Source organism: Scylla paramamosain, chromosome 32 (genome assembly GCF_035594125.1).
Source record: "Scylla paramamosain isolate STU-SP2022 chromosome 32, ASM3559412v1, whole genome shotgun sequence".
Classification (NCBI taxonomy): domain Eukaryota; kingdom Metazoa; phylum Arthropoda; class Malacostraca; order Decapoda; family Portunidae; genus Scylla; species Scylla paramamosain.
The window spans coordinates 3,816,255-3,824,362 of NC_087182.1; positions in this window are offsets into that span (position 1 = coordinate 3,816,255).

Here is an 8,108-nt window from a genome sequence, read left to right on the forward strand (position 1 = left end):
GTAAATGGACTGAGAAACAAGGCGGCAAAAGAAAAAAAAAGGAAAAAAAATATAAAGACAATAAATAGGATAGGGAATAAAAAAAAACATAAGTAAATAATAAACAAGATATCATAAACATAGAAAAAAAAAAACACACACACACACAAGTACACATATATAAGCACACGTAAAAGAAGAAAAGAGAGACACAGATAAGAAGGAGAGGAAAGTGGCCAGAAAGAGGACACCAGAAGAAGGCGAAGTAGGAGAAGTGGGACATAGGAAGCTAAAGACATGATAAAATGAACAGATAACAGAAACAAAACAAGGAAAGAGGACACAAGAATAAGTAATAGGACAAGCGTGGTCAGGTGGACAGATGACAGAACACGGTAAGGAAACAGGATACGAGGAGTAGGAAATTTCAAGGAACACAGAACAAAAGAGGAAGAAATAGAACATAGAAAGATAAAGATGTGATATGAACAGGTAACAGAAGGGAAGCAAACAACAGAAAACAGAAAAAAAAACAGAAATATGACAGAAAGGAGTGAAGAAGTGAATAAACGACTGAAACAAGCAAAAAATTAGCAGAAATATGACACAGAAAGGTACAGTGAAGTGAAATGCGACTAAGTAGAAACAAGTAGAAATAAGACATAGTAAAGAATGAAGTGAAATGCGACTAAAAGAAAAAAAAATATATGACAAAGTGCAGTGAAATAAATAGACAATTAAAACAGGACAAACAAACAGGATACGAGGAACATAAATAGGTGAAGATGTTTTTGTTTGGGCAGGTGACAGGAGGCTGATCCCACGCTGTCCCAAGGTAAGGTGGTGCGGGGCGCTCACCTGTCACCACACCTTTAATTAGTGGGGTCTACCTTGTTACGGGGAGGAAGCGCTCAGCCTCACTCGGACTTGACTTAATTGCTAATCTTGCCTGAAGATTGTTAATTAGTGTTCTCATCTGGATTATTAATGGATATAATCAAATCGTAACTCCACCCGTGTATAATGATTAATCAGAGCACTTCCCAGATAATCATCATAAATAACAATAACAATTATTTCTCAAAACAAACCACAAAAATTAGAGATTCCCACGATGATTATAAACGGGAAAGTGTACATGACAGGTAGACGCAGGTGTGGAGGTGCAGCTTCTCACCTTCTGGAGGAGGAGGAGGAGGAGGAGGAGGAGGAGGAGGAGGAGGAGGAAGGAGGAAGAAGGAAGGGAAGACACAGTGAAGTTACCAAACCTCTAAAAAGAAGCCAAAACAAACACAGGTAAGCACATAAAACCATCCTTTTAAAATCGACACGTGCACACGAAAATATTAAATTATATACAGAATAAAAAAAAAAAAAAAAGAAAAAAAAAGTCTGATAAAAAACATTGAAAAAAAGTTATACGTGCGTCAATAATTTATATGTACATAGACATTAGTGCATATATAAATTAGATATATACAAAAAAAAGATAGATCGTTAAGGAACAAAATTATACGAAACAAACAAACAAACAAACAAGAAAAAAAGTGCAGTCCTTGGTCTTATCAACACACACACACACACATATAAACAAACACACAAACAAACACACAAACACACAATCAAACACACAAACAAACACACAACATAGATAAGCAAGAAAGAAGAAAGAAAAAAAACGTAACGAACAAAACAAACAAGAATTTCTCCACAATACGAAAACACAACTCACAAAAAAACACAACACAAGAAACACACAACAACAAACAAGAACTCAACAATAAACTCAACCTACAAGGCATATTATTAAGCGTTGATTCCCAGCGTTTCATTATCTCCCAATCAGCGGGGCGAAGAACGGCTGTGGGAGGCGCAATTAATGGGCAATTAGGGAGCGGTGATAATAGCTAGTTAGGCGAGCGATCAGACCAGGAGAGACTCGCTGCGGCGCTACAATAGATTAACATGACAATAGTACCGGGGAGGGAGAGGGAGAGAGAGAGAGGGAGTGGGAGAGGGAGAGAGAGAGGGGATGCTGGGCTGGTTTGAGTCGCTTTTACTTCTCTTTGTCATATAAATACAAGAGAATGAAGAATAAAAAGGAAGGTTTGTTGGTTTATTGAAAGAAGAGTTGGCAGAGTTTGGGATTCTTAAAATATTTCATGAAACATTTATTTATTCTTTTTCTAGTTGCTCTCAGATTCTCAAGTAATTTAAATTCTTTAGACAAACAGACAGACAGGCTCTCCCTCTCTCTCTCTCAAGCTAATCACTAAACACTCGAGCCATTTAAAACCGCAAAACAACAACAATAAAAAGAAAAGAAAAATATTATATGCACATGCTGAGTGACCTGAGGAAGGGGAGGAGGAGAGGAAGGGGAAAGAGTGGAGGGAAGGGGTCAAAAGGGGTAAGGGAAGGAGTTGAGGAAGAGGAGGAAGAGGAGGGGGATTTGCCTTGTCGCTTTGTACTGGAGGCAAAGAGGATTAACGAGGCATTGAGGGCGCCTTCCACTGACTCAAAAAGGGATTAAACACTCTTATAACACTTTAAGGAGACCCCAAACCCTGATTTATGGTGTTTACAGGATTTACAGAGAGGCTTTGTAGATTTACGTGATCCTGTTAGATGACTTACGGCGATTTGAACGAGTTATTTTATTGCATTTGACTTCTGCCTAAAATGAACAGCTGATGGTAAACTGATGGTGATGATGATACTACTACTACTACTACTACTACTACTACTACTACTACTACTACTACTACTGGTGCTACTCCTACTACTACTACTACGAATACTACTACTACTTCTACTGGTCCAAAAAATTGAGGTAACGAAACGACGAAGAGAAGGCGAAGAACCGAACAGTGAGAATTGCATAAGAGATTAAAAAGTTACATCGCAAAGTTACGAGTGAATGAAAGCTAATTATTCCAAACACACACACACACACACACACACACACACACACACACACACACACACACACACACACACAAGAGCCACACAACAATCATTCTGCAAAGTAAAAGATAAACTGGACAAAACACCAAGATAAAGAAGATTTCAGACACAATAGACGCAGAGAGAGAGAGAGAGAGAGAGAGAGAGAGAGAGAGAGAGAGAGAGAGAGAGAGAGAGAGAGAGAGAGAGAGAAACGGACTGAGGTAAGCGAGTGAGAGTCAAACACATCACCACCACCACCACCACCACCACAACCACCACAACAACAACAACAATAACAGGAGAGGCTCATTAAGTAAACACCCTTGACAAAGACTCCCAGATGAAGAGAGAGCCCCCAAGCAGCCTCGCCTCCCTTGCTTGGCGGCTCCGGCGGCTCCTCTTGACGTGAGTTGGGGAATTAGCAGCTCAGACGGCATCAAAATAACGCTTTGTTGGGAACATGCGTTTTTCTCGACTTAATTCTGTTATCGCCAGGTGGTGGTGGTGGTGGTGGTGGTGGTGGTGGTGGTGGTAGTGGTGGTGATGGTGGTGGTGGTGGTGAAGGGGAGGAACAGGATGGGGAGGAGATGGAGAAGGTGAAGGGGAAGAAAAGAAGAGGAGGAAGATGGTGATGAAGGAAAAGAGGAAGAAAAGAAGGGAGGAGAAGAAAAGGAAGGTGATGATGTTGACAATGAAGAAGAAGAAGAAGAAGAAGAAGAAGAAGAAGAGCAAATCAGATATGAAATGCTGGTATAGTTGGTTACAAGCAAAGGAAACAAATAAAGGAGGAAAAAAATAGAAGAAAGGACAAAGAAAGAAAAGTACAAGGAAAGATAAATGAAGAAGAGGAGGAGAAGGAGCAGGAGGAGGAGGAGGAGGAGAATGAGGAAGACGGGAAGAGAAATGGAGGCAAGGCAGACGAGAAGAGAGAGATGATTACATGAACCAAAGAGAAAGTCACAAAAAAAAAGTAGAATAACGAACAAACGGAAGAGGGAGAGGAGAGAGAACAGTCAAGGTAAAGAAGGAGGGAAGGAAAAAGGCAGGAAAAGGAAAGCTTCGGGACATTGCGGTTATTCTGTCCGGCTGGTGTCCTAAAGGAGACATCGGTGGGGCGGTGACAACTCCTTCAGTTAATCCATCCTCTTCACCTCCCGCCAGAAAAGTGATCATTACAAAACATGATAAGGCAGACTTCCCCTTTGAGGCGGCCGGCCCTTCCCTCCCAGCACGCCCCGAAACATGCCTCAGACGCCCTCACCCACAAAAGGCTACTGTCGTGTTCCTGCACCTTCCTTCTTACGTGGGGGCGCTGGAGGGGAGGAAGGAGGGAGAAGAGAAGAGGGGGAAAACACACGTGACTCCCGCCCTTCGTATCATCCCAGGTGAGGCATCCGTCAAGATTAAGTGGTCAGGGAGGGAAAAAAATGCGAAAATAGATGTAACTGGTGGCCTGGACTGTGGGAAGGAGTCAAGGAGGCAGGGAGGGAGGGAGGGAGGGAAGGGAGAGACACCCTCGGCCAGCCACGCAGTGATCACCTATTGTGGCCACTCGCCAAAGGACGTGTCAATGTGGTGATGACAAATAATCATTAAGCTGAACATGTCTCCTAAATCTCCTGGCGGTGAATGTGCTTCTCTCTCTCTCTCTCTCTCTCTCTCTCTCTCTCTCTCTCTCTCTCTCTCTCTCTCTAACTGAAAACTTAAATCTGCTTGAAAGAAAAAAAATATAGAGAGTAGAGAAAAAAAGTAAAATAACACAAACGAAAAAAAAGAGATAAAACGAAAGAAAATAAGTTGAGTGAAGAAAAAAAAAAAACACCCACAAACAACCAAATAGGAGAAACATCACGTGACCAACGAGAGAGAGAGAGAGAGAGAGAGAGAGAGAGAGAGAGAGAGAGAGAGAGAGAGAGAGAGAGAGAGAGAGAGAGAGAGAGAGAGAGAGAAACAGAAAACGTAAGAAAGAAAACGTATTGTCTCAGCGAAGAGCAAGAAAGAACAAGAATACAGAAGTTATGCAAGAAATGAAGAAAACAAAACAAATATGGAAGCTGAAGAATTGAGGAGAGAGTTGAGAGTGAAGAGTCATGCTTGTGGGGGCGGAGGGTGGGCGGAGGCTTGGCGTGGGCGTGGCGGAGGGACAGAGGGGCGGGCAGGGGGTGACAAGGGGGTGTTGAACAGGGAAACAATGGCGGGGAGAATAAGCGACCTGTGGATTTGTGGTTTAAAGTCTTAATTTTGGGGTAATAGCGACTGGTTGTAATAGTAGTAGTAGTAGTAGTAGTAGTAGTAGTAGTAGTAGTAGTAGTAGTAGTAGTAGTATAAGAATTAATTAAAAGCGTGGTTGACAAGACGGTAACAGGACAAGAGAAAAGAAAACACACTGATCTCTTCCTCTTCCTCCTCTTCCCTTCCTTCCACTCATTCTCATCCATCCAGACTTTTCTTCTCCCTCTCCTTCCTTTCCCAGTCATTTCTACCCCTCCAGCTTCTTCGCTTCCTTTCCTTCCACTCATTCACTCTGCCTCTTCTTCTTCGCCTTCTCTCAGGCATTTGTCTTCATTTCTTTCCCTCTTCCTTTCTCCACTCCTCATTACTCCTCCAGCTTCTTCCTTCTTCTCTCGATTCCTTCAATTTATTTTCATTCAGCAAACCTTTTCTTCTCTCTCTCCTTTCCTTTCCACTTGTTTTTTATTCATTTTCATTCCTTTCTCTCTTTTTTTTTTCCACTCATTCTTACTCCACCAGCTCCTTCTGTCTTCTCTCACTCCCTCCCACTCATTTTCATCCACCCAGCTTCATCTTCTCTATCTCCTTCCCACTTATTCTTATCCAACCTCACTTCTTTCCCTCTCCTCTCATTCTTACCGATCCCCCACCCCTTTCCCACTCCGCCCCCGGTCTAATCACTCTTAATGAGGCGCGATTCAGAAGAGAAGCGTTCAATTAACAACCTTGGTGAGTGACGCGGGGACAAGAGAGGTCGAGGAGGGAGTTTGGCGAGTGTCGATAAAACAAGAAGATAACATTGAGTGACAAGGGGTCCTGTTTGTAGTGGACAGCGCAAAACACGGCGCGAAATGCTTTTCTTTGTGTGTGTGTGTGTGTGTGTGTGTGTGTGTGTGTGTGTGTGTGGTGATTTCTGTTGACTCTTTGCAGGTAGTAATAAAAAGATGAAGTGGTTTTTTTTTTTGTTCATTCACGTGTTTGTGTGTGTGTGTGTGTGTGTGTGTGTGTGTGTGTGTGTGTGTGTGTGTGTTTCCGTGCTGAAGGTAATTATTATTTTTCTTTAAGTGAGCATACTAAAAAGAAATATATGCATTTTTACTCTCTCTCTCTCTCTCTCTCTCTCTCTCTCTCTCTCTCTAAATAGCAAAGACAAACACAAAATTGCAGTCAAGCTCAGAACTTCATTTTTCATTTTACTCACTAAGGGGAAAAAAAAAAAAAATAGAAAAAAAAAATAACACTGAAAAAAACAGTGTGCATTGCAATGATTCAGTCTCATTTACTGACACGTACAGGTAATGCCACACACACACACACACACACACACACACACACACACACACACACACAGCAGTTCTGTTACCTGCTGTGTGTGTGTGTGTGTGTGTGTGTGTGTGTGTGTGTGTGTGTGTGTGTGTGTGTGTGTGTGTGTGTGTGTGTGTGTGTGTGTGTGTGTGTGTGTGTGTGTGTGTGTGTGTGTGTGTGTGTGTGTGTGTGTGTTTGTGTGTAAGTCTAAATACTCACGTACAGGAATGAGTGAAAACAAAGACATGAAAAAACAGAACAAATTTTATAAAACACAGGCATGCAAATCTCATGTTAAGCGGACACGCACATGAGAACACACACACACACACACACACACACACACACACACACACACACACACACACACACACACACTTAAACATGCATACAATCTAGTTCAAACAAAAGCAATTGCCCTGTGAAAACAACATGTACTACACAAACACACATACACACACACACACACACAACAGGTGGTATGTGATATGGCGTGTGGGGACCGTGGAGTAAGTTCAGAGAGGAAGGCGAGGCGTCGGTATACACTTAGCCACAACACTGGATTGACATGCTTAATAAAGGGACTGCCACATAGAACTGACCGCTTCTCGCACCTTCCCTTGTTTTCTTAGCTTGTTCTTATAGTCTTGAAACACACACAAGGAAGAGGCAGATAAAGCAGGCAAAATACACACTATACAAAACACATTACAGTTTCTAGCACAGTGAAAAAGTAGATTTAAGTAACTTCTCTGAGTTTCATTGATAAATAAATAAATAAATAAATAAAATGAATAAATAAAAATAAATGTATCTTGGTTTTTGCCTCTCATCAGCACGATTTTCAAGGGTTGTAGGGATTATTAGTCTGTCTCAGTGATGCGTTTTTTCAGAGTAATGCTGTAGAATGCTCCCAATACTGCCCCACCCCCCCCATTTTTTTTCTTTTAATACATATACGAGGGACTGGTCATATGCAACAAAAAGTCTGAGAAAAAAAAAAAAAAAAAGGCCCACTGAGGTTACAAGTTCCTAGAGAGTAGTCATAAAAAAATACCTCAAGAAATATGACGAATCTAACACTGGAACTTAAAAATAAATAAATAAATAAATAAAAAAATGAATAAATAAATCCACAAAAAATATAACGAATCTAACACGAACTATGAAAACTCCCTTCAAGATCCTAACACCAACAGTTTCACTCGCTGATAAGAACATAAAAAAATAAGGGAAGCTGCAAGACGCCATCAGGCCTACACGTGGCAATCCCTATACAAAACATGACTATTTCCATCTGTCATCCCAAACCATAAATTTTGTCAGATCTTTTAAAGCTCCCTAATGACCCAGTACTAACTATCTGATTACTGAGTCCATTCCATTCATCTACCACTCCATTTGAGAACCACTTCCCTTATCTTCCCTCCCGAACTTCTAACAGGCTGGAGTGAAAGCTAATGAAGTGAGGGCATGGTTTCTGACGCCGCCACCTAGCCCAGGACGTGACCTGCAGGCGGCCTCTTCAATATCTCAAGGGGATGCAAAATTTAAGTTCAGGTGAAAAGTACCCTAATTGTGCCAAGGCTTCAGGTGTGTGTGTGGTGAGAATTATTCAGTGCGCCTTGTAATGTATGTGTGTG